The sequence below is a fragment of the Aythya ferina genome, assembly GCF_964211825.1.
Source record: "Aythya ferina genome assembly, chromosome: 4".
NCBI classification, from domain to species: Eukaryota; Metazoa; Chordata; class Aves; order Anseriformes; family Anatidae; genus Aythya; species Aythya ferina.
The window spans coordinates 11645084-11669020 of NC_140300.1; the positions used below are offsets into that span (position 1 = coordinate 11645084).

Consider the following 23937-nt stretch of genomic DNA (forward strand, 5'->3'; position numbering starts at 1 on the left):
TTCTACAAGCTCTATTTCATTTATACTGTTTTAAAAAGCACTAAGGAAATCGATCCAATTTGAATAGGAAGGGAGAGATCAGTTTTCTTATTCTTTGCTCTCAGGAGCAAAGTCTCTTTGCATAGCAGACACTGCAGTGCCCAAACTTGTGTTGTGGCAGCTTTCTCTCCTGAACTACTTCTTGCTCTGTGTGTTTGGATAAAACAATTACCCTTACTGTACTCTCAATCTCCTTCCAGATGTACAAAATCACTGAAGAAATGCCTTCAACCAGTTACTCTGTTGTAAAACTTGAGACAGTCCCAAACCAAAGAATTTGATTTGGATACATCAGCAGCTTTGAGAGGTTAAATACAAAGCTTCAGGTTAGTACATAAACAAGAATTATCTAAAAATATTGAACATCTGGATTTATCATTTGTAAAGGTATTTCCCTAAAGAATCATATTTGGGCCAATATTTCATGTTAAATTTAGAATTAAAAAAAAAAAAAAAAAAAAAAAAAAAACAACTTCAAAACAATGAAGGATTTTTTGTTTCTTTGTTTTGTTTTTTTAATCATGCAGTTTAACTTTGTCAGAATATTTCTCAGTTTCCTTTTTTTTTTTTCCCCTAGAAATACAGTGGTCTATGGAATCTTTTTTTTTTTTTTTTTTCCAGCAAACTTTCTGCAGCATTAACGATATAGTTTTGTCTAACAGTATTACTGAAAAGCCCTATCATATTTATGGAGGAGAGTTTGCTTTATGTTTTTGTAAAGCTAAACACTTTTCCTGACAAGACTGCAACTCACCACATAAAATGTTTATTCCCTTTAAAAAGCACTTTCTCACATTAGTAAACTGAAATTGGAGCTGCCAGATTTCTTCAAAGCATCTTGAGGAATCTGTCAGCAGTGTGACCAAGTACATAAACTTTGTCATTTCGTTTCACAGTGGATCAAAAGCTGGACAGATGAATGACCTGAAATTGTTGTATGTGTGCTGCTGTCTTAAAGCATTGAAATGTTTGTTTAATGGCAGACAAACAGTTTTCCAGATGCAGTTATATGATGATATACAACAATCACGATGGTGCGGTCCTTAGTCAGATTTATAGTTCGTGATAACTGAAAGCACCAGGCAAGCACACCACCCATTCAAGTTTCCAGTTCTGAAAGGCTGCCTTCAGTCAAGTACTTGCACAACAGATACAATTCTTCTCTGCCTCAAAAGTCTGAATCGACCATCACAGAAGAGATGGTTCAAGGACTTCTTCTGGAAACAGATTTTTCCCACAATTAGTCCTCGTTGCCAAATGTTGATTTCAGGGAACCATGCCTTCATTTACTCCTGGAGTAGAACAAATAGCAAAATATGCTCAGCAAAATGCCACAAACATCTGTTGCAATCACAAATAGCTTGTTGTTCAGCAGCACAGGAGTCTTCAAATGTATCAGCTAGACCAGCAGAAAAATTCAAAAATGCAACCAAAAGCAATCACAGAAAAAAGGGAAAAGGAGCTCGCAGAATGTTATTAACATGAATTAAGTGTATTTGTTCTTATAACGGAGAATTTTGACAAACACACATACACAAAAATACTTTATGTAAACATGAAATACATTAGTAGAGTAACACACAGGAGCAATTTGTTGTGGTTAGGAAGAACTGTTGACTTTGAACTCCGAGTTTAGGCCTTTGCTACTCATATTATATGAACTGTGATTAGTCTCTCCTGTACTGGCCACTGCTAAGAGAAACTCATTCAGACAACAAGAAATCATCCAGCCATGGAGAAAAGTTCTCCAACTTCATTAATTGCCGTTGCCTTTATCCTTTTTTAAAAACTTATTTTCTTTATTTTCTCTATATATAAGAAATCCAAAGATAATTTAGATCGTCAAAAAGTTTCAAATCTTCTAGCTACTAGTAGGCTAACAGTAGAGAAGTTTAAAACAAAGAAGAAAAAAAGAGAATTCCTTTCTTAGATCTCAATTACTGTTTTTCCTAATTATATCAAATACATTACATTTAACACTTACACTGAATAGATTATGTAATTCCTTGAATATGTCCATATATCTTCAGTACTTTTAAAAATCATTAAGTAACTAATTGTTAGAACTGTTCAACATATCAGACTACCTTGGGAAACATTTGAATTCACAATGATTTCTCCAACAATAAAAGGAGATACTACCCATGAGAAGCACCAGTATCATCCCTGGGACCTTTACAGCATTTAAAGTTTACATAGCAGAAACTGAACAGTGATTATTCAATTTATGTAGTAGACAGACATCATCCTAAGTCCTGGGCCCAAATACATGTATCAGTATTGGAGCTGACCACCATGATTTCTTTCCCAAATAAGAAACAGCTTCACTGTTATTATGGTTTAATTTATCTGTACAATTATGTGGACTGAATAAAGGTATTTCACCTAATATATCAATGACCAAAAGAAGTGCAAGAGTTAGTCAAGGAACCTTTACTAAACTTAATTAAAAAAATACATAAGATTGGCATTTATCTAGCATTTATGAATAAAATGGAGTAGACACCTGTTTTTTTTTCCCAGATTAACTTTGTATTTTTATTTTTACTAACAGAAGAGAAAAATATTAATCTTAGTTATACTTCAAGAATTATTTTCTTGCAGCAAAACAATACCAAATAAACACAATCATGATAAAAAGTCTACATAAGTGCATGTTAAAACACTGTTTATATAACACTAACATTTATATAACACAAATTGGAATACCTTCTGATTCAGATCCATTTTATATGAATTACTCTGATTTTGTCTGAATCACCCTGATTTCCTGATTTAGTGCAAAATTTGAGCTTCTCTATCGTTGGTCTACAGCAGCAGCAGTCTGTTCAGGATTGTGGTGGGAATGCATACTCTAAAGCATTCAGTAAGGATTAAATCCTTCTTAGCTCTCTTCTTTACTACCTAAAGACTACACTTAAACAAGGTATGCGTAGTTCCTGCTATGCACTGTCATGGTTAGCCAGCACAGACACTAGTTATAAGATATATTCCCCTTGTAGCTTCTTCCCCTTTAGTGTTCTTCTCAAATGCTAAAAAGCATGGTACAGGTGGATGTACCAAAAACACTTAGGTCAAGAAAGGTAATCTCAGGACTGGTCAATCTTTTCACAACAGTTACCAACTTTATTTATTTATTTATTTATTTTTACACTAAGACTTCATTACACAGAATTTGACCATTGGCTATAGTAATTACTAGATCACAATTCTGCAGGGGCTCAGCAAGTTTGTTGTTGTTGTTGTGTTTGTTTGTTTGTTTTTTAAATAAAAAAAACAATGCTTTCACATTTTAATACTATGACATTTCATTTAGAAGTCTTATTGCAATGGCCATCTTTTAGATGAGTATGGTGTTGTGGTTTTTTTTTGTTGTTGTTTTTAACAACCTAGGCACTGGTGCTAAGTTTATTACAGATGAGAGAGCATTAGAATGCATGTTAGTATGCTCTTAAAAAAAAAAAAAAAAAAAAAAAAAAAGAGGCACATATCTGTTCAAATTCCCAACATATACATCCACATCTACCCGCACGGTGTCATACCTCTTGCCACTGGTTATGTTAAAGACAGGCTCTCTCTCTCTAACTCCACCTTAAATGTCACAAATACACCACAAAAGTAGCCTAGGGCAAACACAACTAGGGGTATTCATATTATCTCATTCAGAGTATGTTGTGATCATAAATTAAAACAAATTAAAAATATAAATATTTAAGCAAGAAAAAGATGTCTAGACAACATAGCTAAAGATGAGTTTACCAGTATTAAGAAAAAGATGAAGAAAGATTAAAGAAAGGATGCTATAATTGGAAGAAGCAACTGAGACAGCAAGAAGAAGTAGTACAAATGTTGTCTTTATTTATTCTCATAAATATGTAGATTATCTTTGTTTCTCTGGTGACTGTGCTGTCTGGTTTGTGCTGTTCTTTGTTAAGCCATTCTAACACACTTCTGGGGAGTTGGGCAATCCAGAAACTCCATTAAAAACCCTGACTCGCTAGTAGCTGATTTTATGAGAAATATATCGTTCTTTCTTTATCCTCAAACATAACCAGACAGATTATCTCGTGCTAGCTCTCAGGCTCAGTCTAAAGGTACCAGCACAAGGTGAATGAACAGATAGGACATTATTTTCTGACTCCATGTTTTCCACAATAATGGAAATAGGTAATGTGTTGTAACAGTAATGTTACATTTATTAGATAAAGTTTATCTGGAACACACTTCTAAGATTAACCATATTTTCAGAAATTCTTTGTAAACAGAACTTCTTCCTTTGAAGTAGGATTTGAAAACATTGATAATGCTTATCCCAGAAGGGAAATAAGAAAATGCACAATTAATGTAGCTAAAATAATGATATATTGAGAGAGCTTTAGTTCTCTGTCTCCTGACAGAAGAGTGTAGGTCATTCAATGAAATCGAGTAGTGGTATATTTATTAAAAAAATAAGGAAAACAAAACAAAATAAAAAAAAATATTTCCCTTTCACTTTTTCTTCTAAGTTATTGACTTTTCCTTGAACAAATTTCTGCTAGATGTAGGGTACTAAACTAAACTGATCACATTTACCTACCTTAGGCTGAACCTATTACTGTAATTCCTGGTTTCTGAGTATACAGCTGCACTACTAAAGAAGCTAAGTCATGTCAATACTCCTTATATGCACATTCAGCTTGGGCTTAGACTCCAAAACCAGTTACTATGGTTTATTCACCTACAAAATATCAGCTTAACCCTGGCAGCCATCACTGTGCAGTTTTAGACGTTAACTGCAAGTTAATGCACTACAACTTAACACATAGTGAGAGATACGCAAGATAACTTGCACGACTTTATCAGAAGCAATTTGTTAGCACAGTGACTGTGAGTTTGACCTGTTAACACCACATTCATCTTACCTAGGGATGTGTAAGATAAGCAAAGGATAATACTTAATGTATGTGTATAAAATGGCATGTGGTCCTTCTACAGAAAAATTAGAAGGTCAAGCACTTGAAACTACTTAAAACTTAGATGGAAGGAAACATAACCTCAAAATTCCTCTCTCTCTTCAAATGAAGACTACAATTTACCTTCCTAACCTGCCATCTACTCAGTTCTTGGAACGAATCTGGGCTCTAATGTGCAGATCTCTGTGATTCTGTGTGATCCACACATGATCCACAACTTTGTTCCCCATGTTTCAAATAAGCTAAGAAAACCTAAAGGCTGGTATTTCCCAGAGCTACCTGTTTCTATATGGTGTAAGCCTTTCACTTGTATAAGCCATCTGCTCACTCCTCAGATGGAGACAACTCCTTCCACTGTCCATTGAGGAGCTGATCATATGAACATTCCTCCTCTTCAGCACAGAGTCAGCTGGCATCACTTCAAGTGAGACCTTATTAAACAGCAACAGTTGATTTGATATCAAAGCTGCTGATGAGCACAACTTGTCCACTAGCAGAACTGTCCTCCAGCCCAAACTACAACACAAAGTTGAGCAGTTCAGGGATGGTAACACCTCAGGCCACTAGAGCTGTTTCATCAAAGATCATCTGACCACAGCTGAAATCCCACTGATTTCACAGAACAAAGTGCTATTCCCCTGAGGAGGACAGGACCTGACTATGGATTACAGACACACTGAACTAACAGCATCTCTGTTAAAAACTGTTAATAATTCATTATCATCATTTTATACCAGCCAGCCCCTAGAGAAGAATTAAAGATGCTGCTTGAAATACCACGCTTATTGGCAATAATGGGAAAAAATGCAACTCCTTTTCCCTACCCACTTCATGCAAACAAACAAACAAACAAAAAAGGCCTTCTTTAAAAGAAAACAGTTGCTGACATTTTACATTTGTGTTTTTACTTTATTTACAGAGGACTTCGTCTACTGGGAAATGACATTTTTGTTCAGCTAAGAAATGGAAAATATATAGAAAAATGGTACATCTGGCATTTACACAAAACAGTCGGCAAATTACAGAGGACAAATAACCACAAATGTTTTCTATAACTGAACAGAAATATAAATTAAAATTCATATTACTGTGGTATGTGCAATTCTATTTATGACCTCTGGAAGACAGACTGGAATCCTTTCTGTAATCTACCTTTTCTAGCACCAATCAACACTTCAATTACTACATGGAATTTTTCTTGAAATTATAGTCTTAAAAAGTGCAATTATAAGTTTTTGTAAAATGGTGACAAAAATAAAATGTTGCATAATCATTGAGATGTGTGTATACATATATATAACATTTGAACTAAATTGCAGATGAATTATTTTATGTTATTCAGGAATTATCATAGCTCTTTATTATACGTCAGAATGATCACATGAATATATTTATAGCCTTGAGAATACAGGCATAAAAATGAAATACTAATTCAAAACAGAATTATTCAATCAAATTATTATATTCCTCCTAGAAATAGGATATCATGCTAACAGCATACTGGGGTTAGACAGCACAATTTGACTAAAAATGCATATTTTTATTCATGATTTCTACAAACTGTCAGCAGCTGTAGGAACACAGACTTTATGTTGCCAATGATAGCTGACAGCACAAGTGAAGGAACCAGCTTTCCCTTCTCTACATGCTTGAAGAACTGTAATATCATTTATCCACTGCAAACATTTACAAAGGCCTGGTAGAGTGAGATTAATATGCTTCTTTATGAAGCAAGCAGCAATGTTTACATCCTTGCTTCTTCCCAAGTAGCATCTGACTGCAAATCCTTCATATATTAGGCTGATGTGTGTTATTGAAGGCTCAAAGAAAAAAATAAATGCACAAAAACGTGCTTTAAAACAAACACATGAACATTAACTCTTCGTGGAAGAGCTACAGAACTCAAGCAAGATTTGTTCCATTTCTGGCTTTAGCTTCACCTTACATCATATAGCCAGCTCTGCCAGCAGAAATGCAGCAGAGAACTGCAGATAGCCTTATGCATTTACACTGCAAGACCAATGACATCCCTCTGAAAAGCAGTAAGACTGTATTCCCAAGTCAGTCAACTCAAACAAGAGAAAAAAAAAGTCTGCACGCCTGGCAAATACTCTGATAACTGAACACAACCAACACATTACACGCTTTGGTCTCCTAGGAGCAAAAAAAGTAGGTGCCTTTTATTCACAGGAATTAGCCACCTCATTCCCAAGCAACATCTCAGCCTCCAATGATGCTACAGCCAGGCGTGCAGCAAAGGGGAGATGCAGTAGTGCTAGTCCCAAATTGGCAACAGCCAGAGCAGAGAACTTTGTTAATTAGCTCTAGGGTACAGCAAGCAGCAGAACACCACAGGGCATATTCTGTTCTCATGTGAACACACTAGGAAGTTATCACAGATTTGTTGAAGTTACCAAATCTGGATCGACTCTGGTGAGAATTCTGCACAAAAAAAGGCTCCCCTGCCTATTGTTATACTTACAAAGAAGCTTCTCAGATTCTTGCTAAAGAAAAAAAAAAAAAAGCTTTAGCTTTTTCTGCAGTTCTGCTGACAGTGATTCACTTGCCTATATCAACAGCCTCACCTTTTATAAACCATAACTAAACGATTTTCAACAACTTTTCTAATAATTAAGACTCTTAAGAACTGCAGTAACTATAACAAATGTAATGAGAACGTTGAAGAAGGGAGTAATCAAGGGTCTTAAATAAGTGATTCTAATTCATTCCAAGGATGGCAAAAATTAAAAAAAAAAAATTGTGTATACATTCAAAGCACACAGGCACATGCACACACACATATTCTCTTTCCAAAGCATCCACCACTTATTTCTCAGCCCTAGAGGTCCAGAAATAACAAGCCTACAACCATGACTTTAGAGAAGTTCTTTTATGCCTCAAAAAGTTATTTTTAGGTTGATATTCCCCTCCCTCAAATCATCTTCACAGTCCTATAGAATCAAACTCCCAGTGGGTGGCTTAGCTTTAAAGAAAGAAACCAGAGACAACCATTTGCTATAAAATTATTTTTGGTTGTAATTGTAGGGTGGGATTTTCTAAAGCTCTCATTGCCTGACTAACTTAGCTCCCACTGGATAGAAAAAGAAGTTTACTATGGTCTCCAGCAGGAACAGATCTAGGCCAACATCACAACTGCAGTTACATATTTTGTGACAAGTTCAAGAAATATTCAGCTACCCCAGTTGCAGCATACACAGTTCAGCAGTGTTCAGGGTTGTTTTTTCCCTCCCTCCCCAACCAGACATCACCATCGACCATACAGATTTCTTCTTGTTACCATTTTTAGGTGACAAAAAAATAAATAAATAATACAGATAGAGTATAAAGCAGGGAGCATATAAAGTGTGATGATGTTGTTGGAACTGTAAAAAATAAAAATGAAGTGCTCAAAGTGATGAAAAGTCAGTTTTATAATGGAGTTTTATAATTTTTATTTATTTATTTTTACTACATATGCACGTTAGAATATCATATATGAAAGCAGAAATACAAATATATGACTTTACAAATATTGTTTAAGTTCATGGTTTCATCTCCTTTATGTTCATGTTAGTTTTAGGACTGGGAAGGTGTCATACCCTAGGCCATACTGACAGCAAACTGTTCAGCTAATTGCTCCTAGCCTGTGCTGAGCACATTCACTGCCTTCTGCCACTGGCTTCAGGCATTGGTCATGCCTCAGCTTTGTGTTTGCATGCAGCAGGGGGTGCTTTGGGGTAGAAGTGGTTGGGGCAGATGTCTTGCTTTCAGTACAATACTAAAAATTTAACGGGAAGTCTGAATTTTGCATGATTTCATTTGCCCCTTTTCTATTCTCAGACACTGAAATAGGGATGAATCTGTGATGAGTCCCCATGCAATATGCAGCTCTGTGTTTCCTTTGCAAATAGCATCAGTGCTCTGGTTACCCTTCTACCCATCTAGCTTTGCTTATTTCCACCTCCTTTCTGTTGGAATTTTACTCATTTCTAAAAACAGAGATGAACTTTTTGCCTATGGCTTCCTGCCAAGAGCTTGCTCTTTCATGTTCTTAAGACCTAGCTTTATTATTCTTGTCTATCAGTCTACCCAGAAGATGTTCTCACAAGTGAACCTGACAGGCTGTCCCTAACATTTCCTAAGACACCATCATCAATGAATTGCATTGCTTCTATCTCTGAAGAAAAAAATTAAAAAAATAACATTCCCTTTTCTCCTTTACCCTGTCAGTATGAAACATTCCCTCCCTGGTACTAGGTATACTGCTGACTGATACAGCACAATAAGAATTACAAATGTTTGGAAAGTGAATTACTTAAAAGTTCAGTAATTTGAGAATAACAACGTTCATCGACAGTATTTTTTTTTTTCCTAAATAGGTTAATGCCATATGTAGTTACTGCTTTTACTACACTTTTAATTAATACATCTGTATTTTGGTGCATAGTGGTCCAGGTGCAATCAGGGTTCCCCTCTGCTAGGCATTTAGTCAAAATTTGATGTTGGGGACCATGGAATCTAAAAGGTTCATTCACTGATGTGCAAAAACAGTTTTCCCATAGATTTCCATTCCTAACTTGTGCTCCTGAGGATCTAAGGATGACTTCCTCAAGGGCAACACTGGGTTATTTGTTCAAGTAGTGAGATGTTCTAACCATTAGCAGGTGGTCTAGGAAAGGCACATAGGGGCTTACTTGACCCAAATCATGGGAAAAGGTATACCAAGGGTGATACAATACCTGATGTTCCCCTATTTGTTACCCTTGCCTCTGCAAGAGGATTTTTGTTCTGCAGGTGGAAATTTCAGTAGGTTAAATTGTACTGATTTTGAATCTGATGCTCAGTATTTTGAATACTGTACTCTGATTTTGAATCCCAAATGAGATGCAAATTTTATGAGGGTGGTGAGGCACTTACACAAGTTGCCCAGAGAAACTGTGGATGCTCCACCCCAGAGTTGTTCACGGCCAGGCTGGATGGGGCCTGGGGCAACCTGGCCTAGGGGCAGGTGTCCCTGCCCATGGCAGGGGGGTTGGAATAAGATGATCATCAATGTCCCTTCCAACCCAAACCATTCTTTAATTCTATGTCCATTAAATACCCCTACATGCAACCCTCTCCATGCCTCTTGAAATGAGGCAAACCTTTTACTGACACCAATAAATCCTAGTACTCTTATTTACATTACACGTTTCCATTGCTTCCTAATTCTGCATTTCTGCATATTGCTTTTTTTTTTTTTTTTTTTTAATATGACAGGAATTCCTATAACCATTCAGATAACAACTCACAATTCTCTTAAGAGGTATTCTCTCTCTGCATTTGATATGACATTCTGTAAGAGATCTGAGGTTAGTTTAATCCGAGCTTTTTTTCTTTATCATATAACTGAATGCATCCAGAAAAAAAAGAAACTTGAGAGAAAGAAATTAGAACATCAGCATGCACTTGCCTTCTCCTCTTCCTGTAAGAGGATCTCATATGCATCCATATGTACAGCAGAGACCCTTTGCTGGTCTCTTTTTTTTAAAAAAGTCTGCAGAGAAAGGATTTAGATCTCCTCCTATTTCTTTCTTAATCAAAGAGTAGCAGTTTGGAGTACTGTCATTTCCTGAAAGTCTTTTCTTCCACTCCGTTCCAGGAACAAGAGTGGTTCAATGCATGCACCACAGGACAGGTGTGGCAGAACCACAAGATGCTGTTCCCACCAAGCCAGAGGACCATCAGCGATGGCACCTCAGAAAACAGGACAGGAAGGGTTAGCCTCTCAGCTCTTCAGAAGGGTAACAGATCTGCACTTCTGTCATCAGCACTACCGGTAGTCAGGCTTTTGCCACAGAAACTGCTGATCCAGTTACCAAACTGAATTAACCAAATCTTGGTCATACGTGCATTTGCTAAAGACAGGAAAAAAACAGTACCTTCCAAGCTATGTAGTTCATTCTGTAATATCACTACTGTGGCATAAATTCATTTATTTGCCTGATTTATTACTGAGTAACCTCTTGAATGCCCAAGGATATCACTTACTCACCTCCGAGTATAAGCCTTGAAGCCTTCTGAAATCCCTATTGATCCAGCACTAACTCCCCTGAATTCGTAAGTCAACAGCAGCAGCGGAAACTATAGCTTGCAGGCCTTATTGCAGAAACCCATCTGTCAGAAGCCTGGTAACACACACAACTGTTTTCTCAAAGAATTGTTAATTTGCCTCCCTGCCATCTGTGACACTTTGAAGAGTCAAAAGCCAGTGCTGCTCATCTCAATACCCAAATCTCTATTGCTGCTCTTCCTCACAAAGGTTTGCAGCACAGATCTGCACATTCTGCAGATCTGAATTTCCCTGGATAATGTATCTTTTGGTATTTACATTTTTATTAGCAATACTTTAACACAGCAGTTCTGCTCACCCCAGAAGATTTCAAAGTCATGTACAGTGCCAATGAAAATCTCCAGCTTCTGCAATACAGTGACAGCTGACAGCTAAAGAAGTCTGTAATTGTTAGGCACATTCAGCAGGTTACAATCTTAGTGACAGTGAAATTAAAAAAAAAAAAAAAAAAAACTACCTTTGCTGAAAGAGCCATGGTATCTGGTATTCAACATCAACCCGGTACCACATTGGTATTTCCACTCTCAGTGGAAAACACATATTTGCTAAATTGAATGACTGACAAGTTGCTTCAGAAAGGAGATGAGCATCACTCATGCCTGCTGCCAATCTGGTGTGTACCACACTAATGTAGTCCATCTATTGTGTACTTCAGAAGCCATGTGCTGTTATGCAACTGAGGAAGACCCTCAAGCTCTACAAATATATCAAAGTATTTTTCAGTTTTTCAGAAGTGTTAAAAGTATAAATAGATATCCTTTATAACTGATCTCCCTTCTTCATTAATCCTACTGGGATTTTTTTATTGAGTGTTAATTCTAGAGGAATTACTTCAGTCATACCTTGTTGATCTACAGACAGTGTACTGCTATACCCTATTAAAACAATGACAATGCCTACTGCAAATCCTTACATGCTCAAAATGATCTGCAGATCGTCTTGATCTACAAATACAGAATTACCTTTATCAAGAGGCCACCATATTTTTAGGATCTTTGTTTGATTAACCTTAGACAGAACTGTTATTGTCTTCTATTTGTCTTGTCTGCAGGAATACCTTCTTAACATTAATATCACCACAGTCCTGAAAGAGAGATGGAGACCTTCTGAGAGGAATATGCAGCAAACATGTATATCCTTCTAAATCAACAGGAAACGGCCATGGACAATAAAGACTATTTAAAATGGTGTCACATCATCTTGCTGCACATTTTCTATTACATTTTCAAAAAGCAGTAACAAGTTACTTTTAGGAGGGAAGACACTTAAGTAGAGATGGAGTTCAAGACTCATTTTTCATTGGCGCGTACACAATTATGATTTTTATTTTCAAGTAATTTATTGCTGAACACATACACAATTGAGAAAGGACATAGCTTTTCCAAAGACAAAAGATCTGCATTGCAAGGAGACCAGCAACTAAGAAAAGTAAAACAAATATCCCCAGTTCACTTTGTTTACCTCCAGGTATGCTATAATCTTGCTGAATATAGGAACACTTCTAGTTTTACTATCGTCACTGCTACACCCTCATTACACCAATTTTCATCACAATTCCCCAGGTTCAGAAGTCATATTCTACTGCTTTGCAAGGTGTTCAACATGCCTGTTGGTGCACCAAGAAATATCAATTGATAACAGTGACAAAAAATGTCCACTTAACATATTCTAAGTAAAAATAATAACGATAATTTCTGTTAGAAGAAAGGAAGATGAATGACAAAGCACAGTAGCATAAATCTATCATTTAAGCTAAATGCATAACAGAAATGTAGATGGAAATTAGGAATTCCTCATTAATAGTTTTCATTTGTTAAACATGGAATAAACTCTGCATGCAAAATTCTCCTCTGGTAGTATTGATTTAGAAATGCAAACTTAACACAGGATTAGATGCTTAAGGTTTTAACAGTGATCACACACAAAGCAGAAGTCAATAATGACAATGAAAGGCCAGTTTCTAAAATCTTCTCCACTTGTTATTTCTAAAAACCTGTCTCTCAGTGATAATATTCCCAGTCTCTAGACAAAGCCGGTCATCTCAGCTCTTTCCGCATTCAATGATAGACATTCCAGCTGTCTCTCATTCCAGTTTTACAATGCATCATGTTGAGATGCTATTGTCCTGTCAATTAATTTTGACAATTAATGTATGCTAAATGCCTAACTTTCTGGATGGCTAAAGCTGAAGAGAGAAATTCACATTATTATTTAGAAGTGAATTTCTCTCCTAGATAAGTAGCGTGTAATTAATCTTAATATTTGCTTTCTGGATCTGGCCTACTGTTTACAAGATCACAAAACTACAGTAGCAAACATTTTAAGTTTTCATTTTTACACATCATTGAATCAAAGAATTATATCAGGACATGACATTCTTTAAATAACAAACAAGCTTAGCTGAATAATTTATCCTGTTCCTAAATGATAGGAAACTAAAGGTCCTGTTTAACAAGCAGCGTTTCCTCCTTCCCATTCATCTTTTCTTCCATATTTTGTAAATTACTTCTCTGTCCAATGCACTTGGTCAGACAGGGCTACTGTCTCCTTTCAGTGATTGCAAACAAAGAACAGAGGAATACAAATAACTGTGTTTAAAAATACAATGTTAAATAAGCCACAAACACTGAACTATAATGACAACCCTCAAGTTCAAGTTAAGGGTAACATAGAAAAACTGATTTTAATATAATGCATGGTCTAGCAGGAAGCGAGATGAGCAATACTCGTTACTTTGACTATAATACAGGAGCAAGCTAAAAACACTGGACACGTGCCACTAATGGGGAAAGCACAAGCCAACAGACAAGATGTCAAAACAGCACCAGGAGACCCAAGTTAGGAGCTGGGTTGAAGAGTTGGAAATCATGTCTGACTTCAGAGTGATTGTTTCGGTCTCAGCTTCAAAAGTAAGCACCATACCACACTTAGAGAAGGGCCAAAAAAAAAAAAAAAAAAAAAAAAAAAAAGAAATCCTAAATGTGATTGGGTTACTGTTTAAAGAAGGCTTTGTTGTTGGTTTGTATGGCTGAAACATCACTCCCAGTTCCATTTAAGTAGCTGTTTGCTAACTGAAAGCTTAAAAATCCAATGACCTTTTATAGTTGCAGCAACAGCTGTGTTATACTGCCAATACCTGCTCTCTCCTCAACACTATACTCATTAGCTGACATTAAGAGTGATTGCCATAAAGGTAATATAGCTGAGACTGAAATGGTATCTGCATTGTCCTGTGGATAGTTTTTTTGAGCTACCCTGTAATTAAAGGCTTTATCAAGCCTTTTGAGAAATTCACTTACAAATTGAGTTAAAGAAGTGTGAGTTGTTCTAAATTACTGTATTTTCACCCAGCAATTCAGCAGACTGCCAGAAAATGCAGCCAAAAATCTCAAACACTTTTAAACCAGGAAATGAGATTAGCAACAATCAGATCACACTACTACTATGTTATTTTGAGAGACCATTAAAGGTACTGACCTAAACATCAATTACCCTTCTGCCCTACATGCATACAAATAGATGTCTTGAATTCCACAATTTGGAAAACACAGCTGGTGATTCTGATTGTTCAACAATACATTATATTCAAGATTAAAAAAAAAAAAAAGAATCCACTTCCTTGTAACAAAACAGAACAAAGTCTACTTTTCCCACTTAGCTATTTAAGAGACAGAGATAAGCTCAGTCAATAACTCTCTCTGGTTTTTGGGTAAGAGTTAAGGCCATTTCTTATCCTTTCATGGCCAATTCTTGCTGTCATAAGCGTGGCTGAAATAAATTCACAGTAAATCAAAGCAATGTATGTACATAGAGACAGATTACCAGAAGCCTCCAGAACTCTCATCAACAAATCAACTCATTGTCACAGCTCTTGATTTTAAAAATAGTGGCAGGTTAAATGTGAGTTTTGAAGGAAGCAGCCACATGGAATATTGTATCTCCATTTTAACCTTTCCTAAATTATTCTATGAAGTCAGTTGTGTCAGTGCCATAAACGAGTTTAAAGATTTATTTTTTCTACATCCATAGACATTCATTTTTAGTCCAATTAAACTGCTCTCATGGATCGATGAGCACAGATAACTGAAAGTAAAGCGAGAGCATCCACAAGCAATCTTTTTCATTAAGTACATAACCAAATATTATTTGTTAGGCTGATACACAAAATGCATCTAAAGGTTCTCACTTTGTTAAAAACCTGAGGGACAGACAGAACATGTGACCTTTTGAGAGATGAGGACATACAACTGAAGAATTCAGGAGCAAACAAGTCAGTCCTTGTTACTACAAGGCTTGACTCTAATCTAATTCCTACAGGTGAGGCTGTAATAAAAATATAAGACCAATAGAGGTGGTAGCTGTTAGAATCAGGCCCTTGGTAGCTGTTAGAATCAGGCCCTTAGCAATAATAGTCACAAAATAAATCCAAGAGAAAAAAATAAATATTCTGCATGTGTATAGGCAAATTCAATTTCCAAGCCTTTTTCAAGTTGGCAGTTCTTCTAAATCATCACATCATCAAGAAATCAAGCAGGAAGTACTATTTAGCAAATAGAACAAGTAATGAGAGAGAAACATATAAAAAATATTTTTCTCATTGAAACAAGGACCTCTTGAAGTTCTTTCATCAACCAAATGTTTGGAGAACCTGAATTTGGACTCCAGCATTCCCTTCTGACTCCATCCCAATAATTAATTCTTGCATAGAGCTATCTTTAAAGGTCTATGTATTTAAAAAAAAAAAAAAAATGTTTAGAGAACACATTGAACACATGAACAGCCTTTATACCTGGGATAATGACAGTGCAATCAGCAGAGAAAGCAGAAAGCACCACAGCTGTACAGTACATAAACCAGGGTGTCCTTTTAATGAAGCTTGTGATAGCTCTATTTTTTTCATTAAAAACAAAACCCACTTTAGTAAAATCTAGAACAGCAGTTTGCTAATTTTCAGACAATCCTGGTGAAAAAAAAGGTACGTATTTTAGCTGATTTTGCATATTTCTTACATGTGAGTACTAGCAGAGTCTAAACTAATTACCACCATTTGCATTAATAGACTTTGCACACTTAAATCCCACAAAGAGAAGTGAGACTCTTTCCCTCAGCTTCCATTATTCACTGTTTTAACTACTAAAAATGTGTCTGTTTCACTGCCACTGCAAATATCATTGTACTAGACAAAGGGCTGCAGCTATTCCAGCATTAGAAATCTCCAGAAGGGGCATCCTATTCAGTTATATCATCCAAAGGTATTCACACTAACTGTGAATGGCATGGAGGCCAAGACAAGGTTAGGACACCGATCTACCAGTGACTCATTAATGGCTCTGAGCCAAGTTTGCTCTCAACACTCTGTGGCCAAAATACCTATTCAGGTTTTCGGAATGATTGGTAATTACAAATTTCAAGTGTAAGAAGAGACTCTCAGATCTTACATCTCTAATTATCATAAAGACATTGTTCTACTTTTCAGAAGAGGACTGTAGCTGACAGGGTAAGCGCAATGAACAATACAATTACTTGTTTTGGTCTTCTGTCCCTTAACAGTTGCTCATTAAGAGTCTTGATGCTAGTAAAAATTGTGTCAACATTTTCCAGTTACATGGAGCAGTAGCTTTCCAGTCACTGACTATTTTGACATTTCTAGCAGCAAGAAAAAAAAAATAAAATCAAAGTCTATTGTCTGTAAGGGATTCAGAGAGTGGACAATCTGTTTATTCTTACACATTGCTTTCAAGGTTTATCAACCGGACAATGAACAAAGAGGGGAAAAAAGAAGCAAAACATGCAAGAAAATTGGAAAGAGAATATAAGAGAGGAGCTTATCTCCTTACATAACACTGTGGACAAATAGGGTCACAAGGAATACAAAGCATTGGCCCCATTGCCTTTCTCCCTTCAAAAGGAGGAGCAGATGTGGACAGAGAATTGCCACTGCTAGGTACCCTTTATATATATATAGATTACAGACAATATTTTCCACAGGATAACATTCACTCATGGTCTCCACAATGTTCCTTGTGAAGAAGTAACATGAAGGACATGTTTTGTCCTACACTGAGCGATATTCTGTAATCAGAAGACAACAAAAACCCAAAGGAAGAAGGTGTGGTGATTGCCACCACCGTATGTCCTGCATACCTCAGCATGGCAAAGACAGAAGCGAGTCTTGCACCAGCTGCATTCTGCATCTGCCTCCTGCCACTGGGCAGCCCCAGACCTGTCTCTTAACCTGCCTGGGCTACAGCTTCACTATATTTAAAACACAGACACCAGATTAACTTGTTTAACTCTTGGGGTAAATGCTTGGATGAAAAGTGCTACAGAGAAACTGACAGGGGGTCAATAACAAATAAACATGCATTGAGTCTCCTGCCAGGGGACTTCAAATGCTAGCTTACACCCTTAACCATGGAGATTTATGTAAAGGCAACAAGAGGCTACCTCAAGCTTCGTTTCTTTGCACTGCTATATATTTAAGTTTTTCATAATCTTTTTCAGTAGACCAAAGCATTCCAGTCATTTCAGAGCATTTTCAAGCTACCCTGGCCTGTTTCTTTGTGGTGCCCTTGATGTTTTCACAGACTTGGACAAAGAAATTTCTCAAGTACATGAAGTGTTTTTTGCCACGATTATCGATACTAAACAATGCCATATAATGTAATTCTTCCACTATGGCCTTATTCAGTATGAACAAAGGAAATAAAACCCAATCCACAGAGCATTTTCTTTCAAAATGGTTTTCAAGCTCATCTATACAAGAAATAGAATTTACCTAATACAGAAAAGTTGCTCCACAGAGAGACCCCAAGGGGCAAGGAAAAGCAAGAAAGCAAACAACATAATCCCTGACAAAATACTTTCTAACACATTTAGTTCTCACACTGCAACTCCACCTGCACATTAAAAAAAAAAAAAAAAAAAAAAGATATCCACAGAAATCAACACATTATTCAGTATTTATTAGTTTATTGATAATAAATACAGAACTATTCAAAGAAAGGTCTGATGTTCAGTTAATATCTAATGGAACATAATTTTAAGACAAAAATCAGTATGACATCTAAAGGGTTACAGTCTTATAATAACTATTGTATTTACTGTTAACTTTCTATTCTTATTTCTTGCCCATGACAGTATGGGTTCTTCACACAGGTTAGACATCAGCCATTCTATACCATTAAACAAAAGATGTTAATAAGACGACATACCATTTGAAATAAATTCTCACATGTTCCAAGTCACCATAGCTTCCCTGATTCTGTCACAGCAAGCAATAAGGGATTTGGTTCTCTAGGCACAGGTATATTTGACAGATAGCTCTGCTACAATGGTGGCCTTATCAATCTCTCCACTACCATGACTGCCTGCTCTTCTCAGATGCAGCTCATTGCTGTCACTCTTCTTAACATTCTCAAGTCACCAAATAGTTCAGAGGTGGCTCTATTTATTTTGCTGCACGGTAGTCTAGGAATAGGTGCCATTTGTACATTGTCTAAAAGTAGCAAAAATAGTCGTACCACTCTCCTCCTTTCTGATTAGCTTTGGCTAAATGCTAGGTTATGTCTGGGGAAGAAAAAACCACACAACACCATGATGGGAATGAGTGCTAATGATGAGTTCTAATGTGTTACAAGGAACTCAGCATCTGTACCCTATGTCTTTAAATTTGTCCCACTTTTAACAATCCAGTTTCTACTTGAAACACTAAGCAACCATGGTCAAAGAGAAAGAAAAGAAGCGAATTCAGCTATGACAACACAGCTATGGTGCCTATTCAACAGCTAATTCACTGCAAAGACCTATACACAGATACTGTATCTCCAGCAAAACAACAAGCTGCACCATCTATTCATTCAGTCTCCAGTTTAACAGAAACGTTAGAGGTGCAACGACACTACTGAGGCCTCTTTAGTCCTCATAAACATATTACAAAGGCTTCCCATCAAAGTATCACCCAAAGTACTATTATTAGCTTAGCTTTAATATAGCGTAGAAATTAAGAATGGCTGCAACTAGAAAAAGCCTATGTCGATGTTACTTGTCTGACAGCTGCAGGCTTATTCTCAACACATTAAATAACTCAAAAATGACTCAGCCAGCTATTCACTGACATCAACCCCTGCACAGCTGAGTAAGTAATGTTAAGGGCCTGTAAATGGAAGGAAATCCTATTATGAATGCCAGGAGGGGCATCAGTCTTTTCTTCCAAGCCACTGCTCCCTGTGAATGAGGAGAACAGCACTAAGAAACAAACACAAAGACTGATTTCCAGCAGCTACAGTACAGCCACACATTCTTCAAAGGTGCGGACACTGGGGGAAAGCACCAAGAGGCTTTAGAGCTGCTGAAATACAGAAGTTTTCAGAGGCAACACTTACAACTTCTACAGAAAAAGACTCAAAGAAAGAACACAAGGTAAACACCTAGCCATTAAAGCTTCTTGCAGGTTTTGATGTTTTAATTTGCTTTTGCCATTTCCTTCTGTCACATCCTATGCATGCAGTCACCCCACAGTGGGAAAAGCTAGGCTCTGCACAATTTAGCCATGGGTCTGTTGCTGAGCAGCCTGTGCTGAAAACCATCTTTGATGGAGAGAAGTATATTATATTTCTAGAATTTCCCAGTCTGTTATGCCTTTCTCTGCTGGATAAAATGCGTCCAGAAACTCAGAAGATGCCTTAGATGCCCCCAAATAGGCAAACAAGGGAGTAAATGGATACAAAAAGAGAAACTTCCAGTCACCACAAAATGTCCTGCCAAAGAATGTTTGGCAAATACTGTTATTGAGGTCCATGTAAGCGTAAGCAGATCCTTTCTGTCACTCCAGTGACTGAGGAGGGGGAGCAAAAAGAGGATGAAGGAGGGCTTACAGAAGGGAATATCCTTCTTGTAGGAATGGCAGCTAATCTGAGATAACCCGAAAATGCTAGAGCAACCTCAGAGTCAGTCAAACTCAACTCAAAGCAAGTTAATCTGATTCCATTCTGGTTTTGCCTTAGCACAAATCCTTTGATTCTACCTTTGAATTGCATTATTTTCAATGAACAGGGCTCAGATTATTTCTGCCCTTTAAAAAGGACTGAACTGAGCTGAAAGTAACTACATTGAGTATTAGTACAAGTTGGGCAATGGAAAAGTTTTAATTCATACTTATCATAGTAAGTTAAAGCAATGCAAAAACATCTGAAGATACACAAATTAGTAAATGTCTTGCTTCCATGCTAATTGCATCTCGGGCTAATGAAGGGTTTTTCTTCTTCTTAACTGTCCTGAAATGTTTGCTTTTTCCTCCCTTCTTGGAATTCCTCTGCAGTATTGCTATAACGATCATCTGTCCTAGAGGCTGCTGGACAGATCGAGCATGCTTTGGGTATAATTTTCAGGTGACAACAACTAGATTTTAATCAGGAGAGTTCACACGAGCACCACTACAAAACTTGACGGACTGAACAGCAGCTCAGTGATGTGCTAATAAGGGGAACGCAGCAGCTCGTCATATCAGCAGCATCTGCCATCAGCCCTGTCACACAGCATGTACCTGTAGGCCAACAAAGCGGCCTTTATACTATTTTCCTTATTAACTGTAAAACAAGAGAAGTACCTAAACAGCCCAGGGAGAGCCCTATCTCTTTATAAAACCACTTAAAAATAAAATAAATAAATATATTCGGAGGATTACATATTTTATAATGACATTATTTCTCCACCAAAATCAGACTGACAGCATCATTTCCTCATTACAGAAATAAGATACTGACTGCATATTCCCTCTGCTCTCGCTACAAGAATTGCTTTCTTCCAGTGATCACACACAGCTTGAGCTTTATTTACACCCGTAAAAATGAAGAGCATTTCATTTCAAGATTATCTGAACCACACCGAACATAAGTCATGTAACAAAATAAATAACAGCCATAGTCTCACTCACGCTTCAAATTTTGGTGTATCTTACGTGAAATAATAACACAAAATGTCTCTGGGCAAGACACATTCCACCTCCCAGATTGCTCCCTGTTTACCACTAGAGGCCAGCAGTTCACCTGCTGGTGCTGCAGAGTGTGCGCACCTGGCAGGAATAAGTTCCCCTTTCCACCTGCTAAACCCGACCAAAACAGGCTAGAAATACATACGGTCCTACCTTACAAATAAATGGTTTATCCCCTTGGTTATAAGGACTAGTATATATTGGAGGAAGGAAGTAATTTAGACAAACATAAATTTCAATTTCAAAAAAGTATATGCATACACAAATCTTTAAAGAAAAAAATCTAAAACTATTGCAAGGAAATTTAAAGAGTCCAAGATTTTTTTCACCAAAATGCGTAAATCCAAGAAGGGTGCTAGTTTTTCCAAATCCTAATGCTGCCTCTGAAATTCATATCTGCGTCCCAGGACACATCATTTAACATTTTTAGCCCTTCCCTCTAGGTTCAATATGCTACCTAAAAGGCAGTCACAAATAAAGGATTTGATATCTCAATCTCGTATACACACTTGAAGACAGTCCCTACTTTAGAAAACAGCAGGCAATAATCACCTGAGAATATGTTAGTTCAGATATCCAAAATAGTAAAGATGTTCAAAATATCTTCAGCATAGTTGCCTTTATTTCGTTTGAAGGCTTTTAGTTCTACATACAGGAGTAAGCACAGATTACTGAAGTAACACCTTTAACATAAAATTACTGCTTCAGTTTCAAAAAAACAAAGATGGAAGTCTCAACTCATCACAGAAATTACACTATCATAGATAAATACTGAAAAACACAACTTTGGACAAAAGCAGCCTAGCATTTCTCTCTGAAGATCCCTCTGGACTTAGATAGTGACTCTCTTCTATTGCAGCCATCTCCCGTAGATTTTATAATTTAAGAGCACTACGAGGAAACCACATGAAACCACATTAAGCTGTTCATTGATGACTTCTAATATTAAAAATAATAATTTCTACAGAAGATGGATTCATCTAATGAAGAAAGCCACAGGTATAGTCTCCCTAAGCAGTAGACAACCTAGAAAACATGAAGCTGCCAATTTCTTTCCCTTATTTAATATTAATTACCTGCAAACCACTGGCTAAGACCATGATGCAGATACACAGATACTGCTCAAATGTAAATATCTTCAAAGAGACAGCACGGTTTTCCTTGAAAATAGAACTTCCTTTTAAGCACATCTATACTGGTAAGTGAAAAAAGAAATCCCATGTATTGATGCCTACCTTAGGGAGGTTCAGTATCTCTGAGAGGCTGGCTCATAACCAGCCAGGCAGACAGCACATCGTGCTCTTCAAGAGCTAGTAAGCATTAGTGGTTGTAATAGGTCAAATTCAGGAGACTCTTCAAACTCCAAGAAAATAATCTCTAAGACTTAAAAACAAGTATTTGCACTATCTCACCATAAGCAAAACAACAAAGCACATGTGAAAATAGCAGCTACAGGCTACTCATCAGTCTCAGAAAAACCCCAACAACGAGATCCTCAGGTTCCTATAATGAGCAGCACTCCCCTCAATGCCATCTAATTGCATCAATTTATATCAGCAGTGAATCTAGCACCTGTTTTTTTTCTAACTCTCTATTAGCAGCTGGGATAATTCTGTTAAACCTGTGTCTTAGCACAGTTCAGCTGCAGGTCATTCTGTTTCAAAGAAAACAAAGATGATAATTTTGGAGAAATGGTAGCCTGAAATTTAATAAAATACTCATTGGGAAATTCAGGCTGCTTGTACCTTTGAGAACGTTTATTAAGCCTAGTATTAGGGCCCTCAAATCATTGCTTTCTGCAGCATAAAAACAGGCCTGTTTCTCTGGTGCCTTCATTTTGCATTGTTACTGAATTAAAAGAGTAAGAGGGAATTTGGAGCTTTACCTCTCAGTTTTAGAAGTCATTAAACAGGTTTGAGGACAGTGGAGAATCATGCCCCAAGACTATCAACATTACTTTTTTTTGAAGAGACACAACCTCCTAAAAGGGGGCAATTCAGCATCAGTGAATCCTTCCCTGCTTTTCCCACAGATTCTCCAGGTATATGATATTTGCACGCCCCGCAACAGGGAGGGTAAAGCAGTTACGTTTAACAAAAGAAATTTTGAAGGCTGATGAGAAGATCCTCTTCCAGCAGCAGCAACAGAAGTGCAGGAGAGGGCATGGCAAAGACAGGGCTCAAAATCTGTAGTGTTATCAGTGAAACATTGTCTGCTTGTGTCAACTGAAAATCTATGCTCCAGAAGTAAGGAAGCTGTGAGGGAGTATCTGTAACTCCCTAGTAGGTAGTCAAATTAAAGGAGGACATATCTCAGAGATAGTTAGGAAGTCCTTCAGTAAGTACACTTTAGTCCAGTAATTGCAGCACTCTTATAGTAGTAAATAGATTACTAAAAAGCAACAGCAATTCTGGAGAAAATGTGATTATGGGAATGGAAGTTCTCATCTACCTATTTTGCGTTATTTAGCATGTATTTTCCTCAGGAGTTGTACATGACCTGAATTTTCAAAGAGGAGATGTACCTGCTTTACCAAACCTAGTGAGAAAAAAAGACAGTTGAAGAGACTTGCCGATTAACATGTAGCACAGTGGTTTGCAGATATACAGATAGGCTTGATTAAATGAATTAATTACTTGTAGACTTTAACATCAGGTTTTCTTGACTGGCATTTAGTTTGCTCAAGAGACCCTTACACTTAATACTAAGTCCAGAGCTTTTATGCGTGCTGGAAACCTACTACTTCACAAACTTACATGCCTGATAATATACAGGAAAATAGTAGATATGAGATATGCATCTAACATTCCTAGCAAAGTCTTGGCAATAACAAAAAGTTAATT

At 37.0% G+C, this 23937-nt stretch overlaps 1 protein-coding gene and 1 long non-coding RNA gene across 13 annotated transcripts in view; both read right to left on the reverse strand.

Moving 5' to 3' along the window:
* The window catches only part of SORCS2 (sortilin related VPS10 domain containing receptor 2), a gene marked incomplete at its 5' end in the record, with an annotated part of 570927 nt that overhangs the window by 188737 nt on the left and 358253 nt on the right, over nucleotides 1–23937 (reverse strand). The window lies entirely within an intron of this gene.
* Nucleotides 790–22703, reverse strand: LOC311435721. The gene is made up of 2 exons (XR_014692337.1): nucleotides 22330–22703; nucleotides 790–1331 (listed from the first exon to the last, which is right to left on the reverse strand). It is a non-coding gene; the product is annotated as an uncharacterized lncRNA (long non-coding RNA).